The following is a 23,713-nucleotide window of genomic DNA, read 5'->3' on the forward strand; positions in this document are numbered from 1 at the left end:
TAAATCTATTGAACATATGGAATTGGTCAAGGAGCAATAGGACCAGCTCGTTCCACCTGTCATCTTCTGTACAGCAGTAAAGAGTTGCCAACTGTAGCTAATTTTAAACTTGGTGTCATTCAGTAACCATGCACATGTGCAAGATATTTAAATGTTTGCTAATTGTGGTAATTTAAAAACATAGGACTTTAATGTCTTAGATAGAATTGTGTTTTTACAGACTCAGAAATCAAAAGTCCTCCAAAAAGTTATCTCATCCCTTTGTAAACCTCCCTGTCAGCTGTTTGTTGACCACCAAAACTAAAGAAAGCAAACAAACAAACAAACAAAAAAAGCTTTGCAAATTGCTTAAAAGCAGAAATCAACCAGTACTGTCATTGACTAAGATTTTGTGGACCAAATTTGTGTTTATATTAACAGAACTGACTAATTGTATAAAGGAATCCAGATTACATGCAATATTAACATTTCTAGCAAGTATAATCTATTACTGAAAAGCAGATTCATTTTTATGATCATCTGTGGCTACATAGATTTTTGAATTATAAACAGCAGAGGTATTTTTCAGTTTATCACTGTCTACCATGTAATCGAGCAGACATTCAACTTTTCCTTTTTTATTACTTCAAAGAAAGAGATTTGGTTAAAAAAAAGAAAGTTGAGCTATCTTCTCATTTCTTTGGATGCCACATGAAAAAAACAATGTGTACGAATTGATCGACACGGTAAGGTGAAGGAATGGAGAACAAATAAAAACAAAAGTGAAACAACTTGTGACAAAGTGTACTCTTGCAAACTTCAAATCACAAACTGGCCACTTTTTAATAATTAACCGGTTCCTCTGTTACAGGCCCCTGTCATTGTGGCCCACGTTGGCAGAAGACCACCTCACAGGGATTTTCCTCTTCACCAGGTAACCACAAAGAGGAAAAGAAACACATTATCCACATGTACAGTGCCCTCATCCGCCCACACACGTAAGCCCTCGGCACTACACAGCGCTGACCACCACCGAGGCAGGAAACACAGAAACGCGCACACACGCATAGCATATTATCTTCATGAGGTGTTATACATCGGTGACCACCAACACAGGGTCTCAGTGTTCCCTAATCCACACTGTGTCTGAAAAGGCCGCCTCATGCAGTCGAGGGATTACATTGTCGGATTAATGGGAGTTTTAATTTGAGTCATTGTTGGAACTCTTGGCTGTAAGAATAGGTGGGGAAATAATACCAGTACTTTCTGAATGAAATTAAATGTGAAATGCCTTCAACTTTCATCTTTTATTTTAGAAATAAACCAGAAAAAAAAGTTCACTTTGTAAGATCAGAAACTTTCTTTTGTTTTGTCTAATACTAATAAAAATTCAACTATGAGACGTGTATCTGATTTTACTATACACGTAAAATTTGGCAAGACGTTGGAAGGCAATAGTTGTTCATATAATATACACAAAAAAAGCTATAGCTTTTAAAACCTATTAATTGAAAAGAACATGGAGTTCTCAATGTTTTTCAAAGGAAGTTGGTTATTTTAAAATCAATGTTTACCATAAAAAAATAGTGAATTCTGTACAAATACAAATAATTTGGATTATCAGTATCAGATGGTTTATTGTTGAAAATAAACATTCAGTGGGAATGCGTGGCCACTTATTGACAACACAGAAATGGATATTGTAAGCATTTTTCCCACAAAGATCTTATAAGCTAGAGACTTTCTTGAACTTTTGAAGGAAACGGGTGAAAAGGTCAAAAGGTGTCTTTACAAATGGAATTTGAGTGTTGAAAACATGTTTTGACCAGGATGATTAAAACAGTTATAATATAAAATCTAAAAGAAGAGTCAACCCGAAACTCAAAAGATGAGGAAACAAGACGGCTCACGACACAGCCAGAGCACAGAGGTTGCTTAGAAGAATCAAGTTAAGAAAATGCTTAAAGCGGTTTTATATTTTATGTTTCTTATGTCAATGCAAAACACTGAAAGACGTCTCCAGACTGAAGCAAATCAGAAGCGACTAGCAAAACCACTGCATGACTTGTTAATATAAGACAATCTATTCTGGTGAAAGGAACATGCCAATACATGCATGTTCAAATCTGAGTTCTGCTGGTTAGAAATGGAGCACAAATATTTATCACTTTATGAATTCAAATTTTAGCTGGAAGCTTTGCTATCGTTCATTTTGTCTTGGGTGCATGGACGTTGTGTCTAAGTTTGGCTTCTCCAGTGTGAAATCACCACTCTTTGTTAAGCTGTGGTTTCATTCTCAGCAGCCTGCTGCATTTTTCTCCTTCTTTTTTTTTCATACAATTTTCTCAATTTGGGTCATGATGGTAAACATAAATGCCTTTTGGTAAATCCCTCCACACCACTGAAAACGGATAAAGAAGTGATACAAAATGTCCTTCAACTGTTGTATAGCGTCTCCTGATCATTTCCATCTGAGTGTTAGTTTACAGATTCATTTAAATATTTCATTTTTATTTTAACTGATGCTCTTTAGGATAGTACATGGCAGAAACCTGCAACAAAATGGCTAAATAATGCATATACACCACAGGCATAGATGCATTATGTCCCCTAAAACGGAACAGAACCATAACTCCAGTTGGATAAAGAATACTCTAATTTTATCTTCCTCATAAGGAGAATGACCAATCAAACATAAAACTGACCATTCTTTTTTTTTTTTCCCCCTCCCATTTGGTTCCCAAAGCAGAACTAAATGGCTTTCTTAATCTGCTGTTTGTCATTTTAATTTGTCCCTTAAATGAAACACAAAATTCAACATATGTATCAAACGCGAGAATATGAAATGCACAATCATCCATTTCTTTCCTCCTTTTCTCATTTAAAGCTTGTGGAACAAATGAATTTCATTATTAAGATTAAATGAAAACACTGGTACAATCAGCTTCTGGATAGACTGCTGTTTTACCGGTCTCACACTGAGAGTCACTGCTGAGTTCCACATAGTCCAGACTGCATTTATTTAGAAAATTAAACGGTTTTGTTCTTTTAACTTCAGTTGTGGCCTGGTTTACCCTAACAGTTCAAATTGAGTTCAAAATTAATTTAGAGATAAAGGCAAAATTGTCGCACTTTGTATTTTTTTAAAGACCATTCTGTCTGAAAAGGCTTTCCATTAATATCACCCAGCAGAAAGTTGCAGTGAGCATTGGATCATACGATGAATGCTCGTCTGATACTTATTTATTGTTTTGCTTCACAGTGAGGCTGAATCTGAATTTTCCATGTCCTTTACACATTTTTACTTTTTAGTTCAACTTTTTGACTCTTGCTCAGCATTGTCTATTCACTTTTGTATCCCAGACACAATATTGCCTAAAAGCCTTGATTTCAAAGTTTGAAGCATGTGGGTAAAATGCACGACATTCCGGCATCACCTTTTAATGCATCTGGTACAATGGCATGTTGGTTTGTGAATATATGTGACAGATTTCCACAAATTTAAAGAATATTTGGAAAAATTCTATGCAAAAATGCACAACAAAAACAACCAATAAGAGCCAGGGAGAAGGTCTTAGTGCTATCAGTCATCCTCACGTCAACTTACCGTTCCAAGAAAGCTGTTAATGATCTGCCATCATTGGTGGCCATTCTAAGTAGCTTGAGCATTCATGACTGGCTCTTATTTGCTGTCCTTGTTTTTGTAGTATGTATTGTTAATATTTTGCTAGGTCTTGCTCATATGGTTTAAGCATGCTAACTTTGGGTATATAAATATAGTTCCAAGTTTTCAGTTGCTCTTTGATTTGATTTGTCTTGTGTTTTATCCAAGCCGTTTATTTTTACAGAAGCCATGTGTTGGCTTCCTTCTGTATTTTTTTATTTTTATTTTTATTTTTTCCAACATGCTTCTGGAGAGTTACCTCTCTCTGAGTCATTCCTGTTTAATGCGATCCTCATTTCCCTTTGACGATTTTCTCAGACATTCAGAAAAGCATAAACTATTGTAGCTATACTATGATGGTAATCCAATAAAAATGTTTATCGTTTGCATGGCGTTGTTAGCTACACAATTTGTTACTTTCTCTGGGGGAGTGATTAGAGGTCATGTTTACAAACCACTGCTGTGCATGCATGTCCATTGAAGTGAATTCAGGAATTCACAGCGGCACCAGTTTTACCCTTGCAAAAACTCTGAAAAGCTTCAACGCTCTCAGTGAGTCGTCAGGTTCATACAAAGCTGTGCATCTTTGAAAGGGGCTTAAAAAGCAGCCTTGTCAGCAGGAGAGGTCTTCATAACAATGAGCTCACAAGATTCACAAAAAAAGCTAAATCCCCAACAAGCCTCTCAAATAAAAATCAGAGTACTTCAAAATTATCAACAAATGTTTCGAAAACATGAACTGTAAATGAACCAGGCCACTTCCCTGTTGCAAATTGGCGATTACAATGCAGACAAAGGCAGCATGATAGACATTAGGGGCATGTATAGAGGAGAACTACGTGAAGTCACAGCTCAGACATTTCATTGTCCGGTGTCTCGGTAATGCTAAATCCATTTCTGTGGCAAACAAATTTCAATGTGGAGAGGTGGAATATCTTTTAATACTTCACTAAATAACCCAAAACCTTTGAGCTTGGACAACACTAGACATTGAGATCTCCCAGAAATAAAAGGCTAAAGGCTGGGAAGGTAAACCAAAGAAAGGTGCACTCAGGGAATGCAAAGTGTTTAGCCAAAGATTTTATTTAGTGGATCTTTACCATTTAAGAGCCCCTGTTTGAACTTATGTTTGTTGAAAGTCCATTTTAATGCTGATTCAAAGTATGCATCCTGAAATCTGACATAATTGTTCCCAGTGTAGAACCCTATTTACAGTCTGTAATTAGAAAGCGCAACACTTCAGTGACAGTACAATTATGAGTACATTCAGAGATGTAAACCACTTTAGAAATATGTTTTTGAGTTACCAAAATCGGAGTTCAGAAATGTGACAAATACAAGAGGCAGGTTCTTTTCTCAGTGGAGTACAATCACTTGTATACTTATACAATTTACCCTGGTGTCTTGTCAAAATGAGTCTTTCTACATTATGTTTCTTTTCTTTTTTTTAACAATGAGCTAGATAAATTTATACACTTAAGTCTATTTTTACAACAACAGCCTAAATATGTTGTTTGCCTAAAAATAGAAAACATCACGACTAGTTGTGATGCAGTGCAGTTTGTGCTCGACCACCCACTCCATACCTTCTCACCAACTTGGCTCTTTGACCCCACTCTCATATGTCATCAACATCTATTCTCGGTAAACCGAGTAGGCCATGACTGCGCTAAATACAGGTGTGAGCTCATTAGAAGGTTTAGATGGCGGCTCCTCACAGAAAACTTTCGGACATGGTCCAGGACGTGTTCATTTAGCAGTCTCACTGCAGTCTGTCGTAACGCATTAAAAGGCCACAAATTGATCTGATTGGACTGTCCTCAAACAGAGTTATTACCTTCACGTCATCCCCTTATTCTAAACATCTTTGTTAAAATCAGACACTTCAGTCTCTATCGCTCTCTTTCTATTTGATGATTTTTGTGGAGTCTAGATAGATGGCTAGAGAATGACTGTATCTAAGATAAACAATCCAACTCCTAGTTTCTGATTTATAATTAAAACTACCTAAACTAAATGGTTCTGACAATCCGTATTAAAAGAGATTTCTGCTTTTCATCTATTATTTTTTTTTTCAATGTATTCCCACACGCTGCTCTTTCATTATTTTAAATTAATCACCGGCTTTGCTGCTGCTAGTCACATAATTTATTTTTTTGTTTTTGTCAAGTCGTTAGAGAAAGAAAATATCACCCCAGAGTACAAAATAAGTCTGTTATTCTGGCCCAGGTTGGTTTTGCTTTTTGACTGCTTCAGGTCTTTGAATATATATATATTTTTTTCCCAGACCTGTTTGTCGCCTGAGCTTGTGGACCTGGAATACGCTCTCAGTGTGATCGTCCATCATTCAATACAGACCATCACCAGATCATTCTGGATGCATGTTTGCTCTATAGATCTGTGTTGCTGCACATAGTTGCAGAGTACATATTCCTCACAAGGCTGCCTGTTCATCACAAGACTTCCGCTGCATTAATTGTAATTAATCAGTGTTGTAAGCAGAAATAGATCTATTATTGCAATATTTTAAAAGAAACAGCCTTTCCTTTTCTACATTTACTATCATTACTAAACAAAATCTTCTTTTTTTTTATTTTGATACTAGTTTGTTTTTAAAAGCTGTGATTTATTTAAAATGCATGATTGATAGCAACTGTAATGTGCCTTAAATGGCAAAGCTTCGCTTCTTCGCCAAAACAGTTTTTCATGCCAGAACGTAGTCAGACTGGAACCAAATATAGTCACTGAAATGAAATGTTTTAAGCACTGAATTGGGATGTACTTCAAAAATCAGCAAATTGGGGCATCCTTGTTGATATGGAGATGCTTTTGGCAGGGAAAATGGCACGTCTCGAGATTATGCTAAAAAATACACATTTGAAACAAAATCTGATGCTGTAAGGAGGAAATTGGGGCTAAATTGGCACATTTTTCCTGCTTAAGTTAATTGTGAGCTTGCTATTGTGAGGGCGTTGCGGGATGACAGATTGGTGAGGGCTGACACATGTTTTTGGAGGAGTTTAAAATTCAAATGCTCCTCGTGTGTGAATACAGACACCTGGAGTATTTGGGGGATGTGAGAGGGGGGATTCAAGTGTGTCTGTGTCGATGGTGGTTTCCATTTACCCATAACCCTCTCTGTCCTTGCCTCTCTTACTTTCAGTGTCTCTCCAATCTTTTGAGTGTCATGTCTACAGGATGATTAAAATTCACCCTGGTATGAAAAAAAAAAAAAAAAAAAAAAAAATGTAATGTTGCCACATTGAAAAAAAAAAGAAGTTTCAAATAGGAAGCCAGGATTTATATTTGTTTGAGCTCCTGGGTACAGATGATCTCTGAGCTATTAAAAATTCATTCATCAGTAATACCCTCCCACCTTCCTCTTCTATCTTCCTGTTCGAGTCTCCCTCAATAGAACTTTCATATTTGCAATAATATGTGCCTTCTTTGTGTCAGTTCATTTTATTGGCACGTGGGTGCGATCCGTCGTCCTTCTCCATTTTTGTTCGTTTTGTTCCTCCTCTCGCTCTGCGTCACCATCCCTTCCTCGCTTCTCCCTCTCAAAATCTGGCATGGAACTGAGACAGGAGAGAGCCTGCTGTTTTTCTGACACACTCTTCCTTTCCCAAATCAAAACCAACTGAGGCAAAATCAGGTTATTACCTTAGCTGTGTTTTTTTTTTCTTTCCCCCCTCTTTCCCTCTTGCCTATTCTTCCGGTTTTACTCAAGGTCTATGAAATCTTACGGTTTGAAAAGAAAGGCCAGCTGCTCGCTGAGACGAGCGGATGGTAGCTAGATTTGAAAGGATGGCTGCATAAATAAGCCAGAAAAAAAAAAATACTAAAGTGGGAGATGGATGTTTGACAGGGTGTGTTACCGAGTGTGTGTGCGTGCGTGTGTATGTGCATCTTGTTGTATACCTTCACTGAATACACTGCCCTTCACATACAAAGTTGCATCGTGTGTGATCACATTTGCCTGGTTACTTGCAGTGACACATCTGTGTACTTTAAGCTGTTTTCTTCTTCAAACAGAAACAAAGGGAGACCGCATTGTTAAACTGTTTATTATGCATAGACACTCCATGTGTAAATGACACAACTTTCCTGAGTAACTATTAAGTGTCTATCACAGGTTTTAATGGCGTAGGAAGAAACACTGACTTGCGTGAATAAGAATCCAGCATTATTTTCCTCCACGTTTACACCGTAGCAAACACCAGACGTGCCAGTCTGCAATGCATTCTTTTGCATTTAAAATCACAGAAGGAGCTGCAGCACAACAGAGAGCAGGGGGAGGAAGGCAACCAGCACATACAGAAGCATGATTGACAGTACTAAGTCCCTCCTCCTCTCTCCGATTGTTGTGCAGATGGCTGTAGGACCAGAGGGAGAAAGCAGAGGAGCTTGACTTTATTCTTTTTTTCTTTTCTTTTCGCACAGATTATCTATTCCATACTGTCACAACATAGTGGCAGTTTAACAAATATGTAAAATAATATATAGATTTTCTAGAAATGTATATTTTTATGCCAAAACATACATGGCATGATAGGAAACAATGAGACAGCAGTTTATGGTTGAAATATTAGTGCTGTTTTTGTAATGAGTTTTAAGTCACTGACAGGCTGGCAATTTGGAAAGAGATTACAAGTGTGCTGTTTAAAATAAGAAAAAAAATCTAGTTTTCTGCTACTAACTTGTGTTGTGCACAGGTTGTATTGTAAGAGCACATAGTTTGATTTAGATTTGACCGTATTTAACAACTTGTTCACCAAGCCTATGGAATATTCCTGCTGCGGAGGACCTAGATGGACACAAATGGGATAAAGAACCTTTAGAAGATGGGACATGGTAAAACGTTGAAGGAGAGTAGTCCGGAACATCAAGGCCAGTCGTTGTGGTATGGCAAGTGGACGTTAACAATCACATCTAAAGAGGGACAGGAAATTTCAGGGATGGCTGCATCTGTGACAGATGATGAGAGAAGATTGGAGGACAGGAGAGCCTGGGAAAGGTTGGCACAAAATGCAGTAACTTCACATCAGAGGAAACTATGCAGCCGGTAGAAATGATAGGTAACATGATGAAAGAAAATCTAAATTGATCAATATTTTACCCTCCAATAAAAATCGAAACAGGAAATTTAAAAAAAAGGAAGTCGCCCAAAGAGCAGTAAAGGAACGACTCCAGGTCTTCTTGGTTGGGCTTGGTGGGCACAAACAATTATTGCAGACTGTTTTTGTAGATTTTTCTGAAGTAACTATTTAACATCGAGTTTGTCATGAGTGCTAAAAAATTAAATAAGGTTTAATTGCATCTGTATATTAATGGTAATTGCCATATGCTATTTGTAATTTTTTTAGCGGTGCAATAAAATCTCAAGGCTTAATATAAAATAAAGGCTGGTTTAAATTATTTTTGATTTATAAGAAGAAAATAAGTAAAACATTCTGTATTTGTCGTTTTCCTAAAAATTATTTTGATAGTTCCCAGCAAGCGCTTGTATGACGCTTTAGTTTGTCAATCATTTTTCCAAGTATGAAGTGTAACCTTATTCTACTTTGTGTGGTGCTGGCATGTTTTCCATTTTCTGACTTTTTTTTTTTTCTGTTGTTTTTTTATGCTTCCATTTCCATCCATAATCCATAAGCTTGCTGAATTTATTGGTTATTTCAATGTGTAAAGTGGGAATTTGTAGATGGATTGCTAAACAAGGAAGCCTAAGTATGTTTCACAACAAGCTGAATAACTGTGGAGCCTAACAGACTTCTTTTTTTTAGTAAACAGACTGTGAGCTGAATGAAACGCTGTGCTCAAAACTCTAAATTATGTATGAAAAAAGAGCCTCCAACAACCCCTGCATCAGGATCAAACCAATTACATTTTCAGTTTGAATGGATACACTATTGATCCACTGCTCTGCCTCTGGTTATTCACATGTCGAAAGAAAAAGTCACTTTTATCTGTAGTTTGAAAAGTATTTTAATAAACTGCTGTGTGTGGGTGTCCTTCATATATTCAGGTGAGCAAAAATCAGGTTAAAAAGTCCACATATTTCCCAGTTAATAGCAAACACCTTTCAGCTGGAAATAACTCCGTTTGAATCAAATATTCATTTTGAAAATTTAATTTAGAACCTAAACAAATCCATCTCTGGATTTGATGAAAGAAATGAATTCATGACTTCCACAAAAAAATCCCGTCAGTTTCTTGGTTCCGGGTAGGGCCTAAACAAGGCCACTGCATTCATCCCAGAAGCCTTAGCTCTCTCACCTGTGCAAATTACTGTGTGTAAACAGACAGGATCGCACTAGTTTCATGTGGTTAGCCACTTCCCCAGCTGGGACTGGCTGTGCTCGGGAGAAATAAGCCATTTCCTGCTCACTGAGGGAAAGATATGCCTAACTGTAACACACTGTAATTTTTTCCAGATGGTGGGTGGATTTTATCTTGTTGGAGTTTGTGTAGTGCTCAACGGGATACATGCTCACTAATGCAGAATCTACTATGCACATGCTTTTATTAACTATACATTAAACTGTGCCTAAGGCATGCTGGAACTAAATAAAATGTCATTTAAAATCAGTCTGAAGCAGAAGGTGACACAAGTAAATGGGATCAAAATTAATTTTTTATCTAGTTTTAAGCTCTTAAATTGCAGCCAGAGTTACAGTGGAATGGCCCAGTCAAAGCTCATATCTAAATCCAACTGAAGAGACTTGAGACCTGTTTTCCACAGACGCTCCATCTAATTTGTCTGTGCTTGTGCTTAATTTCCATCTTTAGATGTGCAAAGTTGATTTGAATGCTTGGACAATTTTTCTACTTTACAACTAAATGGTACTTTGTGTTGGTCTATCATGCAAAATTCAAGTTCAAATAGTTCAAGATCTGTGATTGTGACATAAGAAAATGTCAAAAGTTTCAAAATGGTGGCAATACTTTTTTCAAGATTCTGTAAAAATGGGTTAAGATTAGGTCAGCTGCCAAATTCCTGACCTATAAAAATCAAAACACTTTGTGTTGATTGCCAGCACGCTTGTCTTTCCCATTTTGCGGACCTTCAAGGACAAATTGGCCTCTGTGTCACATTAGATTTTTTACCTCAGAGAAACATGAACTTACCGTTTACTATGTGATGGTTCCCTTGACACTATGCTCACTTTAACATTTCAAATTGAAAACATGTTTTATTTACATTCATTTTAGGACTGCCACTGTAGGCACCGGTGATGTGCCTCAAAACAATTATTTTCTAAAATTGAGGTTTTTAATGAAACTGCACAAATCTCCAAATATTAGTTTGATTTTCTTTTTTTTTCTTTTTGAGAATGTACAGATGAAATAAAAGATTTGTTTCTTTTAGTGCTTTTAGATGCAGTATTTTTACCCGGGGATCTGTAGTTGTTGAGGGTACTGTAGATCTTCCATGCTTAAAAGAAGCAGTGCTGCAAGGTCATTCAGACCCAGCTCGACTTACCCCGCCTGACCTTGTGTTTGCATGAGTGTGCACATCATGTGTGTTTGTGGGATGCAAAGGCATTCCAGCCAATGTGAGGGCATGGCCAGGCTAATCCCCCGGCCGTAACACAGACAGTTAAGTTTCCATGACCTCAACTTCATGCTGTTCAGACATACAGAGCCACACACATTGCATAGAGACACACACTTTTTCTTTTTTTTTCTCCCCCTTTTTTTTTTGCCTTTTTTTAAATTATTTTGCCTGCTGGCTGTCATCTCTTGCTGATGCATCCTTTCTTTGAGTTGCAACATTTTGTCAATTACTGTTAAGTTTATTATTTACCCGTTGAGGGAAAAGTGAATGTTCTGTAATACCACAGGATTTCTGTCATCTGCAGAACAATTATGTCAATTAGCTCACATTAAAATGCTTTCCAGAGTCGGCTTTCTTGGCTAATAACAGTCCAGTGAAGTGACAAGTAAGCAATTAATCTCACTGTAATTGCTCAGTAGGTAAAGCCAATCCATCACAATTAGCCCTCTGCCTGCTTTATTCCTTGGTGTCAGCATGCATTCTGCATTCAGAAAACTCACTCACCACTTGTCAATCAAATATACATTTACCCTTTCTCTCCTCAAGGGACAGAGTTGAGTTCCTCTACTTTGACATCATGGTGATGCAGCTGGTCAGCACATCTGACTTCTACCATAACATAGGGAGCTGCTTTACAGTAAAAGTCGATTCCTGGAAATTACAAGGTAGAGGGCTCTGGCGGATGAGTGCAAAGTAAATATAAATGATGTTTCCAGAGACGATCTCAGTTCAATCTTTCCAAGCACTGGGATGAATGTTAAAAATATAAAACTGGTGCTTGCAGCTGATGTCAAGATTCAGAGAGAGGCAAACCCTGGTTTTGTGTTCCAGGCTGTATATGATACTCTATACTGCCAGATCACTTTGCCACATGTAAGAGTCTGCCTTTGAACTGACAGCTCTACAAACTCAAAAGCTATGATACGTCTTGTGTGATTTACAGCGTGTGCAGCTTTCTGCTTCTGGCACAGAACCTTTTACCCATCGACAGAGAAAACACACAGTGAAATAAAACGAAATGCCAAACAGCTGCTCCATAACAAGGAAAGAAATATCAAAATCAGCTTTTGCATCTTGTATTGGAATTGTTTTCTTCTTCCTTTTTGCTTCATGGTGTTGTGCGGTGACTCAAAACACCTCATCCGCAGACCAAAAATGTCTTCCTATACTTGTCAACATGTCATGGATTTTCTATCTTCCCTCGTGGTGGCTGGACATTTAGATAGATAATATTTTATTGAGGAATTAAATCATTGCTGGCTTTTTGTAACATTTTTTCTTGACGTGGTGGTGGCGGCAATATTATGACATGCTTCTCTTTCCTGAGGAGGTCGGACAGGAAAAAAGAAAGAGGCCAAATACAGTGCAACCTTGGTAAAAACTGTTAAAAAGCTGCTAAAGGTGATGTTTTCTTTCCATAATAATGGCTTTTTATAATGTCTGGTACAGGTCTATCATTCTTCAATTTTGAGGTTTTTGTGGGGTTTGTGAAAAGTCAAGAAAACAAAACAAAGCTTGTCAACAATGTGAAGATAGTGATTCCATCTGTACTGACATTTATAAGGATACATTTTCTGTTCAACCTTTTGATCAATGTCGAATCCCCCTCAAAACTCGCACATTTTGTTTAGGCCTGTTTTATTTTGACACGACCACAATTCAACATTTTATTTTTTTAACATAACATTATACTTTTATATCAGATGTGTCACCACCTCCGTGTATGTGCTTCAGCTAAAGTGTCAACAAAAACTTTACTTAGTAAAGTTTGCTAATAACTCATAACACTGTAAAATGTGTAAAATAAAACCTTTCACATTCTAGGCTGACCTTCCTAAGTAACCTACTATACATTAATAGTTTTATCCCTTCAAAGCATAGATCAGTAGGAATATGTGTATGGATTATTTTATTGAAAAAGTTTCCACAGTCCATAAACACACTAACTTCCCCTTCCCTGTTTGGTTTAATCTCAAAATGACTCTTTTTGTGCAGGATTTTAAGTCATTTTATTGTGAAACCACTTAAAACCAGTGCCTTTCGCTGATTTGACCGCTGACATCCACCAAGTACAGATTGAAACCACTGTTAAGTTGTAGTTTTATTTCCCAGCTTTAACTGAAACGATAGAGAGCTGAAAAGTGGCATTCCTTAAAAGCATCAATGTTGTGAGCCTGATGCATCACAATCCCATCCCATAATTTCAAATATTGCCTGAAAATAAAGGGTTTTTTTGTTTTTTTTTCCCCTCAGCAATGCTTAATTGTTCCTCAGCTGATTTGCTTTTTTTTCACTCATGTTCCCACCACTAATTAAGACTGGAATTTGACTGTTGATGGCTTTACTGCAGGATCAGAACACACCCAGCCATTATAAAAAACCCAGGGACCCATAATGTGGTGTTGACTTGGCAACTAAAAACCAAGGGGTGGAGAAACTGAAGGGGGGGGGGGAGCAGAGCTGCTGACTGTTTCTCTTGGTAGCTCAGAATTTTTCTCCATGGCTCCTTTCCTCATTTTCCTTGTCATGAGATGTTTTCTCTCCCCCCTTCTTTGAAAATGTTTTCTGTTTGTTTCCTCTGCTCTCTGGGATTTTTTTTCCAGCTCTTTGTCTTTTCTCTTGACCTCTTGTCTCACCTCCTTCTTTTACACCCAGTTCTCTCACACAAAGCTTGTATTCTGCCTCCTTTCCCTCTTGCCACAATAGGACCTAATATGAACTTTTGACAGGAACCAAGATCTTTGTTTTATTGCCAGTGTTTCTGTGAATGCCCTCATAAATCTAATGCTGTAACACTTTTGAGACGCCCTCCAGTCGGTTGCAACCGAACATGCACACACACACACACACGCGCACACGCACACACACACACACACACACACGCAGGCATATGCTCTCCTTCTAATTCCAACCCCTCCACTTTTTCTCACTTTTCTTCACTTAACCCCAAACACATTCGCAATTGTACACATAGATGTGTGAATGTGGGCTTTTAGGTTGTTTGTGTTCACATCAGATGCAGCAGCCTCAATGTTTGCTTGCAGTTTTTGCTGGCTCCGGTCCACTCCAACGAGCCCATGGGAATTTGTGTATCAGCATCTTCTCAAAAGGCTCTTGGGCGTTGGGGAGCTAAATAGAGCACAGGAAGAAAGTGAACTTGGCTGCAGTGACTTTATGTTAAATATTTTCTGATGTTACATCTCCTCTAGATTTTTTTTTGAGTTTGATGGTAAAATGTAAAAAAAAAAAAAAAAAAGTGATATAATTTAAGAGAGCAGAGTGAATAAGCTGAAGACCAAATTTAATGTTCACATTTTATGCATATTTTGTCATGCTACAACCACAAACTTTATAACTTTATATAATCTACATGTCAGACCAATACAGAGGTCTATAGAGGGGCAATGATAGTCTTAAGATTTTTTTTACAGATAAAAAATGTGAAAAGTATGATGGGCAAGTGTATTTAGCACCCTTTATATTGATACCCTTAAAGAAAGTGATAGAAATGGTGGTTGCTGAAAAATATATAATACTGGAAATTGTTTTTGCTGTTATTTTGCAAACAGCAAGAAAATAAAATCAGTATCTAAGTGTGTAAAGCAAGCAGAGGTTTTACACTCCAAAGACCTAAAGTTGTATTTGCAGAAAAATGTGATTGACTCAGGAAAGCTGAATACAAATGCACACTATGATTTTCAATTCTTACAACTGTGAACAATAACTGTCTATCCATGTCACAATTACACACTAATTTTATTTGATCCAAAATTTAAAATATAGTTAAAACACAGTGATTATAAGATAACATCCAAAAAAGTGTAAAGCGCGCAGATACTTTTGTAAGGCGCTGTGCACATTTCATCATCCTAAGTTCAGCTTCAGTTTTATTCACACATACGTTGCTACTGACAAGTACATTGCTGCCGGCCATATAACTCAAATATTGGAAGCTACAATCAAAATTTGAAGCATATGTTCCGTCTGGGTATGCTACAGATACTCTGCTACTGCAAAGCTGTCAAATTGAAACGTATCTTGGCCACAAATTCGGTGCATTTCAGCAATAACAGGTGGAGTTTTTGAGGTCAGTGTCATCACTCGGCCTGCACACGTACACGCATACACACACACATGCACGCACACAGACCCTCCACCACACAAGCACATACCTACCAAGGGAAACACTTGTGCACATAACATTTGGTTGACCTAAAAGGAGCATTATTGTTCCAGGGGACTTCACATAAATAAAACATACAGAGTACTGGAAAGGTACGGTGACCCTTATTCATCTCAGAGGCACAGCATTTATCACTGGACTTGACTTTAATAAAGTTTTGGCGTTTTGTCACATGCATATTGTTCAAAGGAGAAATAAACATTTCCTGTGGCACAGGTTGAGCTTTCGTTTTGAACCTGAGAGCAGAAACACAAACCGGTGCATGTAATCTGAGAATGTAAACACGCTTCTCTTTCTTTCAGGTGTGGCAGACTGAGATTCAGCGGCAACGTCTACACAGGAGTTGATGGCAAGTTATGATGCCGCTTTATTTTCTTATTTTCAGAAATGTATTCACGTAACACATCCAGCTGCTTTGTTCTTTTCTTTCTTTTTCATTTCACTTCATCCCCTTTCTGGCTATGTTTTCTTTTAGCCTATGTCCTTATCACTCATTGCTTCTGCACGCTCTCAGATAATTGCATAAATAATGTGCATCACGTTAATCCTCAACTTGCCTCTTGCTTCTCTTGTTCTCTGCTCCCTTTCTCTCTCAGGTTGGGAAGATATTTCTCAACCTTGTCACCTCTCCTTCCCCCCCGTCTCTCTTCCTGTTGCTGTGCCTCGGGTTAAGCTCTTTCTATCTGTCTGTCTCCTCCTTTCTCTCTAATTACACTGTTCTCAGCTCCAACTCTGTACCTTCCCATGGGTTTGTATGTCACTAAGTAAAGACTAACTGAATGCCCTTTTTGTGTTTTGCAATGTGGGAAATTTTGCCTTATTTATTTTGTACGTATTAATGAACCTGTGTGTTTGCATGTTAGTTGTGCGTGTGTTTGTCATATTGTCCTGCATTTTTAAAATAAAATGGTTAATGATTGATATTTCTTCATCTTTCTATTGCTAACAATTAGGCTGGAAAAAAAGCATATCGACTGCTTCTGAATGTATGCATTATACTCAAATGTCTACACATTGACCGAATTTCAGAGGTAATTATTTATATGCTAATACATGCAAACACTCTGTCTGCATTGATGAAAGAAAATCCCTCACCTCAACAAGTCAAGTGCTTGATTTTTTTATTATTATTATTAATTTAGTTAATGATCTCTTGAGGCCACTCATAGACGGTGTAGTGAGACAGTGTATACAGTATGATTAGCATATGCTCTGCTGATCATTATGTAAACTCAAACAAAAATACGAATGTGCAATACAAAAAATTCAGCTCATCATAATGCGTTTTTCATAAATGTTAAATGATATTCCTTCACATTTAGATCAGTGTGGGAGATTTTGTCACACTAACGTAAAACGCAAACCCAACATTTCCATATTTTCACTGCAAGAAAATATGTTTTCTATGGACAGATTTCAACTATCCACAGGAAAAAAATATAAAGCTTTACTTCACAGCGGTTTCAGTTTTTTTTTTTTTTTTTGTCTGACAATACAGGCTTAAAATCCTAAAAAAAAAAAAAAAAAAAAGAAATGGAATTCAATTAGTTTTCATTCTTTTGTACCTTCCATCATGTTTTATGCTTGCATTTTCTCATGTATACCAATTACATGTTGAAAGCTAGAAAAAAAAAAAAAAAAAAAACTTGGGTCACATAAAAAATATATCAAAACATTGTGCAAGGCTATTTTCATAGTAAAAGGAGAGAGAGAAAAAAAGTATACCTTTGGCTCTGTTAACTAATTTCATTTTGCCTATTCTGCTTTCATTGTTCAAAGCTTTGGTTGATCTCCAATACTACAAATCTAACTTCAAAGGGGTTCCAGTCATGTTATGGCACTTTTTTCCAAAACTGAGATAAGGAAAACGCTCTCATGCTTAAAGCTTTCTCCTCTGTCCCTCTGGTCAAAACTCATAAATACTTTGGGCCATTTGTTCACTGGCAATTAAAATTGAAATTGGTCTCATTTTTCACTGTCAGCCACTTCCTTTGCAAAAGCAAATAAATGCATGGACCACACTCAGACAAAGACACGACCACAGTGTTTTTGTTAAGAACAATTAGAAAAGATTGTCCTTCTGACAATCAAACTGACTGAAACTGCCTGAAAGACCGTTTGTCTAACTAACAGGGCTGATGATTCATCACCGGCTTCCTTGTCACTTGTATGACACATGCCATACAGGCTGCTTCTTGTTGTCCAGGAATAACTTGTGAAATTACCTTCTTCGGTGAATCACCTGGGTTCTGGTGCCTCTGAGACAATGTTTTGACAGAGAAGACCAGAAAGATTTCATTATTAAGTCATCGGTCTTTGAGATATAAAGGTGTGGGGTTGAACTGTCGGTCTGAACTAAGAAAACAATGTCTTATCTTAAAGCCTCATGAATAGACACATTTACAACTGTGTTTAAATAGTCATTTTATTTACAATACAACTAATTAAGTAGGGAATTATCTACTTTGTGGTCATATTCAAATTCCTCTTATGATTTTTAATTCATGATATTGTGGACGAGAAATTATGTTTATGATAAAGTAAAATTACCACACAGATCACTATCGACTGTGACTAAGCTGACTGAACATGATTTGTTAGGTTAACAAAAACACCGACATGGTTAGGTGTTGGTGTTCATTGTCTGTCTGGCTTATTTAATTTGTTTTGCACTGAAAATGTGTTTTATCAGCTGTATAGAGTTACGTTAAACAGACAAAAAGTAGGTTACATTACTTCTAAGTATATTAGCAAAAAAAAAAAAAGGTTAAAATTGAATATTTTCCTAAACACTCACTGTAGAGACCATAACACAATTAGATTTATTGGGGTGTTTTTTTTTTTTTTATTCATTTTTTTAAAAACTTTTGTAAGGATTTTTCAGCTTTGTGTCCTTTGACATTAATTCTCCAATTAATTTTTGAAATCTGCACTGTCGGACACTTTCTATACAGTATAGAATGTATTCATATCAATTTGTTAGTTGTTTTTTTATGGTTTATGTTTTCTTTGACATTTGAAGTTTAATTGAAACAGACTCAGACTGACTCAACTCTAGACTGACGTTGAAAAAGTAACCAGCTTCTAGCACAGAAATTAAGGGTCAGTCACTGTCTATTTGTTTTTCTAACCGAGCTGAAACTAAATTAAAAACAAGATTCTGAGTTTATGTCGCCAAACCTTTACTTGTTGGATAGAAGATCCAAATGGCTCAGAAAATTTTCCATTTAAGTTTAATATTAGGCAATATCCATGTTGGAGTGGACAGGACTTGTATTTTTCTCAAATTACACAATACGCCTACTTTCACAATATGACTGACAGTTTTCCACTTTGCCAAAAATGACACAAATCATGACTCATGACACAGTCAATGAATGAAGGGTTCTCAGTTCAGGTTCATGTAAAACGACAGCTTGAGCTCGAGCACTAGAATCTCTTACAAGTTAGAGGCTAAACTATTTCATTATTGCTTTTTTTTTTAAATTTGTGCATGGAAAAAAAAAAGCCTCCTTTATAAATATAGTAATTCTCTTAACTTTAAAACAGATTGCTACAATAAGCATCTATAAACTTATGCATTGAAGTGATATTTCTGGTGAAAGAGTAAAGCAGCTGATCTGTCATGTTCTGTGTCAGCCATGTTTGACGGCTGACACAGAACATGGTTGTTACTTCATAAGATGTGAAATTAGAAGTACTTCTTACTAAAGTAATGTGATTCTCATATCATATTCAAAATACAAAGACACCTCACTACCTCTATCTATTACTCTGGTATTTATAAAAAGCAGAAAAAATGTAATTCCTTACAGATTTCGCATGTGTTTGTGTGTATGTTTTAGCAATGTCTTTGAATTCCTCTCCTGACTGACACATGTCAGAGTTATTCTTATCTCTTCAAAAAATGTATTTTAAACTCGGGAACAATGTGTTACTTTTTTGAAACTTTCTGTTCCCAAGCCGGTTCTACGTAATGGATTTCTTGTTTTTAAGAGACTGTAGCCAGTGAAATTAAACTCGATGCCGAATACATGCAGCATGTTTTATACTGGTACCTATGCAATATTCTGTAGCACAACCTTAAAATAGTGACCACAAAATGAAACTGCCAGGACTCTTATCTATCACTAAGATCTGTTTGCGAACGAAAAGGTTTCACATGCTGCTACAGTTAAACCCAAACGGTGGAAATACTTTAATTAACAGATAGAGATTGGCTTTGCCAGCTTTATGCCACTTTATTCACTGAAAAAAAAACAAAAAACAACAACAAAAAAAACTAAGGTTTGTGCTTTAAGTTTTAGAACATCATAAAACCAAATAAAATCTAGAAATCAAAACATTTTTTTGATTTTTTTGATTGAAGCATACCCAAATAAGACCAATCTGAGACTTCAACGCTGGTAGAAGTTCTGGGCAATGATTTTTGCATACCACTACACCCCTACCATGTCAGGGTAAATAACCTTGATAGGGAGCAGCTGAGCTTTACTCATTAACTTGTATGTAGTCGGTCGTCATGTAAGGATCCTCTTTGACGTGGCCTTTTGGGTTGTTGTTTTCCACACAGGCTTTATCAAGACATGCACATGGGTGATGTACATCATGCTTGGAGGTTGGTCAGTGATCCTCGGTAAACAGAAACTCTGCTTTGACCTTATGTTCTCGAACAAAACCTGTCAGAGTAAAAGTACAAGTCATTTATCAAACAGTTGTTGAGCAAGCAAAAAATAACATGAACTCTCTGTCTTCTTATCGCACATAAAAGCACGGCACTTCACTCCGTGTTTCCACTGCCAATCATTCAGAGTTGACATGTCTTTGTTACTGACGGCCACGTGCATGCCCTCCCACCCCTTCGGCCCCTCTGTTTTGCCTGAAACTGAAATTGTGACGACATTCTTGTCCTGACACTCTGAGAACATTAGCAACAGAGGCAGCTGTTTGGACAGCAAGTACAAGAGCAGGTACAGCTTGAAATGTTCCCCCACAGAGACGGAGAGGCCTTTGCACTCGCAGATGGCTCTGTGCTTTACGTTTCATCACAGAGTGAACTTCCGCTGTTCATTTTTCAAGATTTCTCAAACGCAGCATATCGGCAGACCATGACGTTGGAGTTGGTTTCTATATATGTAGGTAATAAACATTTTAGGGGTGATTAAAAAGAATAGAACATGTCATGACTTTCCCTCTTTCTCTTCCACCTCAGCGCTGTGCTGTGTGTTTTTATAATTTAACAAGCCTGTGTGTGGCGATTCACACAGACTGGTTGGCTCAATGCTTGTTTAGCAGTCTGTGCCAAGCATATGCATGAGCAGCTTTGTGTGTGTTTGTATGCATTCATGTCGACGCTTGCTTTGCAAGATCTGCCTCTCTGTTTGCGACCGTGTATCTGTGCCTCCTGTATGTGGCTGCACGACCTGATTATGAGTCTGTCGTATATATCCTCATGCACTGGGCGAGGGCTGTGAATTTTGACTCGGTGGCATTTTCTTCTTTCTTGTTGGTGTGTTGCGTGACCTCATTAACCAGGTGTTTACCCCTAACAACAGGAAACCAATGTCAGTGACTCTCTGCCGGCAAACATTGCCTGAGGGAAAGAGAGACGAGGCAGGGAGAAAGGGAGACACAGAGGTGGAGGAATAATGGAAAGACACAACATCCGTCTTTTTGTCTACGGTCTTAGAAGTTTTTGATGTTGGCCCACACCTGTGTGAAATCCTTCTGATCTGGGTGTGTAGGAATATATCATTTATAATTGGGGAGAAATGACTGTTTTAGGTGTTTCTAATTGGACATTAAAAAAACAGTTATTCTGAGCAAATGACAATGTTACTTTCTCGCCAAGAAAGCAAGCAACAATTAAGGATATTTAGAAAGCATGTTACAAACATTCAGTGAGATTCAGCAACGTCTTCGGGATTGTGTATTCTACTGTGTTTTTATTACTTTTACAAAAAAAAAAATTCGGATTCTCAAAAAAAATAAATTTTTTTGCACCTCTGATTAGAAATGCAGCAGTGGACATTTGTAAATTTAGATTTGAACTAAATTTGATGTGTGACGATTCAACATACTTTAGTTTAAGTCTAAAATGGCAACTTTAGTGATTATTCAGACTCCTCTTCATACCTCTCAATATGAAGGGAGTGATGCTAGTCAAAGCACTCACAGGCAGCCCAGTCCTCACACAGCAGTCCCTAATAGCTGCAGACAGAGTAGATGCCACCCCAACCCCTTGATGAAATGAATAATTTGTGTGCATAAAATTTTCTTTCTGTAAAATTTTAATGTATGAAAATAAACTGGCTTTGCTTCACACAGTTTCAGTCAAGTACTCACATTGTCCTCGGTTTGTGTTTTTGTGTCATAAACTATAATGTATAAAGTAATCTATGGTTGGAAATCTTAATGTGCTTCTATGACTTGTTGTTAACCTCTGTCATCCATATAAATAAATCCCACATCAGAACTAAAAACATACATTTTATTAACTTTATTGTCAGTTTTAAGCCATGTCTGCACCGCCCGTGCCTGGATAAAGGAGGGATGGAAATGCAACATAAAAAAACACAATTAAAAATAAGTTTATTTGTAGTTTTAACCTAATTTAGAGTGATCTCACTCATGTTTTCAGTCTCCCATATTAGTCTTTTCTCCTTCAGCATCCATTCCATGTATATGTATACATTATTTTGCAGTGAACACCTTTTTGACAAAAATGACTTTTGTGACACCTAGTGGTTCATTTTCTTTATCAGTTAATTAATTTCAATAAGTCCAGTCCTCTAGTGTAACATTCAGAATTGTTTTTTGAGTGGCAAGGAAAGGACCTACAGACTTACTTTCGCAAGTGGAGCATTACAGCTTTCCCTTTATATGTGTACAGCCAATGGCTTATGTCCTTAGGAAGGCAGTGATGGCTGTGTACCCAGATATACACAGAAAGTTCACAATGTACAAGAGTGTCACAGAGCACAGCCCAGACATCAGTGGTTATTTATGCTCAAAACAGTGCTAGGTTCAAGCAGGAGAACAACTTGTACTCTTTCCTTGACAACACTTAGATATATTACAAAATGAATCACAGGAAGTTATTAGATTAAAATAAATAAATAAATAAATACTTGGGTTAAAAACATCGTCAGGAGGAGCAAGACTTGGTTTATTTAAGACTGTAGCTGTGTTGGGTCTGCATATATGTCTAGAATGAAATGACAATTTAAGTCTCATCTGATAGGCTGTCAGAACATTATGCTAGCTGTTCCTGTCTTTAAAAAATGAGACTGTGGTGTCTGGAATGATATTGGTGAGTGAATTACTTTTGAAATGTTTTACTGTTCATCAATTTAATTTTTTAAGCACACACATTTCTTCTCTTTTGTCAACTTTAAGTGAATTATTGGATTTTATTCAACGTAAGAAAATGCCTAATTTTAAAGAAGAACAAAGATTGATGTCAAAGACCCAAAAATATGATTGGTTGGCTCTCTAGCTGTTTGAAGGTAAAGTGTCTAGCTTTAGGCTTGCGTGTCAGCAAATAATTTTTTTTTAAAGGCATAATATGTACATTTTAGAGAAATGAGCAGCCCATGTATGGGATAAGACCCCACATAGAGAAGACGGGACTCATCAATACGCATGAAAATCCATACTGAACTATCTCAAGAGACGGAAGCTGGAGGCTGCGGTCCTCTCAGTGACTCAGTCTGAGTCATTGAAATGTAATAAAAACATAGACCTGAAGATACATTTGGAATCTCACAGTTCAGACCCTTTGGCAGAAAAAAAATTCCCCAATTAACTGAAACTATTTATAGCCAGCAAAAAAAAAAAAAAAAAAAATGTACAAAAGAGAAAGAGCAGGTTGATCTGTCTGTCTGTGCCAGACGAGCCTCCACCAGCGGGTCACCGGGTTCCTCCACTCCTTCACCACTGAGGGGAGGTAGGAATGGAGAAGGGGAGGGGGAGAGAGGAGAGGAGGCATACAAGCTGTTGACAGGGATTTATGAGCTGATAGTGTCAGACTGCAAGCACAACAACAGTCTCTCTGTCTCTGCCTGTCTGCTCATGAGGGAGAAGAGAGAGAGACAGAGGCTGACAGAAAGAATGAAGGGGGCGGTGGAGAGAAAGTGAGGCAGCAAAAATGAGTTGAAAATGGAATAGCAGGACAAGGGAGTGAAAACAGCAAGGCAAGAAAGACAGTGAAGGGAAACGGGCAGAACAAGGCTGCAACCGGAGTTGTTTTGCCGTTTTCCTTGTTTTCATTGATCTCATATCTTTGTCTACGTTATTCTGTGCAACTCAGAAACTGCACTGAGAGTTT

General features: G+C 37.3%; 1 long non-coding RNA gene across 4 annotated transcripts in view; it reads left to right on the forward strand.

The window, feature by feature from the left end:
- Positions 1–23,713, forward strand: part of LOC106925896 (uncharacterized) — a 120,337-nt gene that overhangs the window by 91,799 nt on the left and 4,825 nt on the right. For all 4 annotated transcript variants that reach the window (XR_015765565.1, XR_015765566.1, XR_015765564.1 and 1 more), the window contains 2 exons: positions 851–913; positions 15,687–15,733. This is a non-coding gene — a long non-coding RNA (uncharacterized LOC106925896). The remainder of the gene's footprint in view (positions 1–850; positions 914–15,686; positions 15,734–23,713) is intronic.

This window comes from Poecilia mexicana, unplaced genomic scaffold, assembly GCF_051168715.1.
Source record: "Poecilia mexicana isolate PSO_F unplaced genomic scaffold, ASM5116871v1 scaffold_16, whole genome shotgun sequence".
NCBI classification, from domain to species: domain Eukaryota; kingdom Metazoa; phylum Chordata; class Actinopteri; order Cyprinodontiformes; family Poeciliidae; genus Poecilia; species Poecilia mexicana.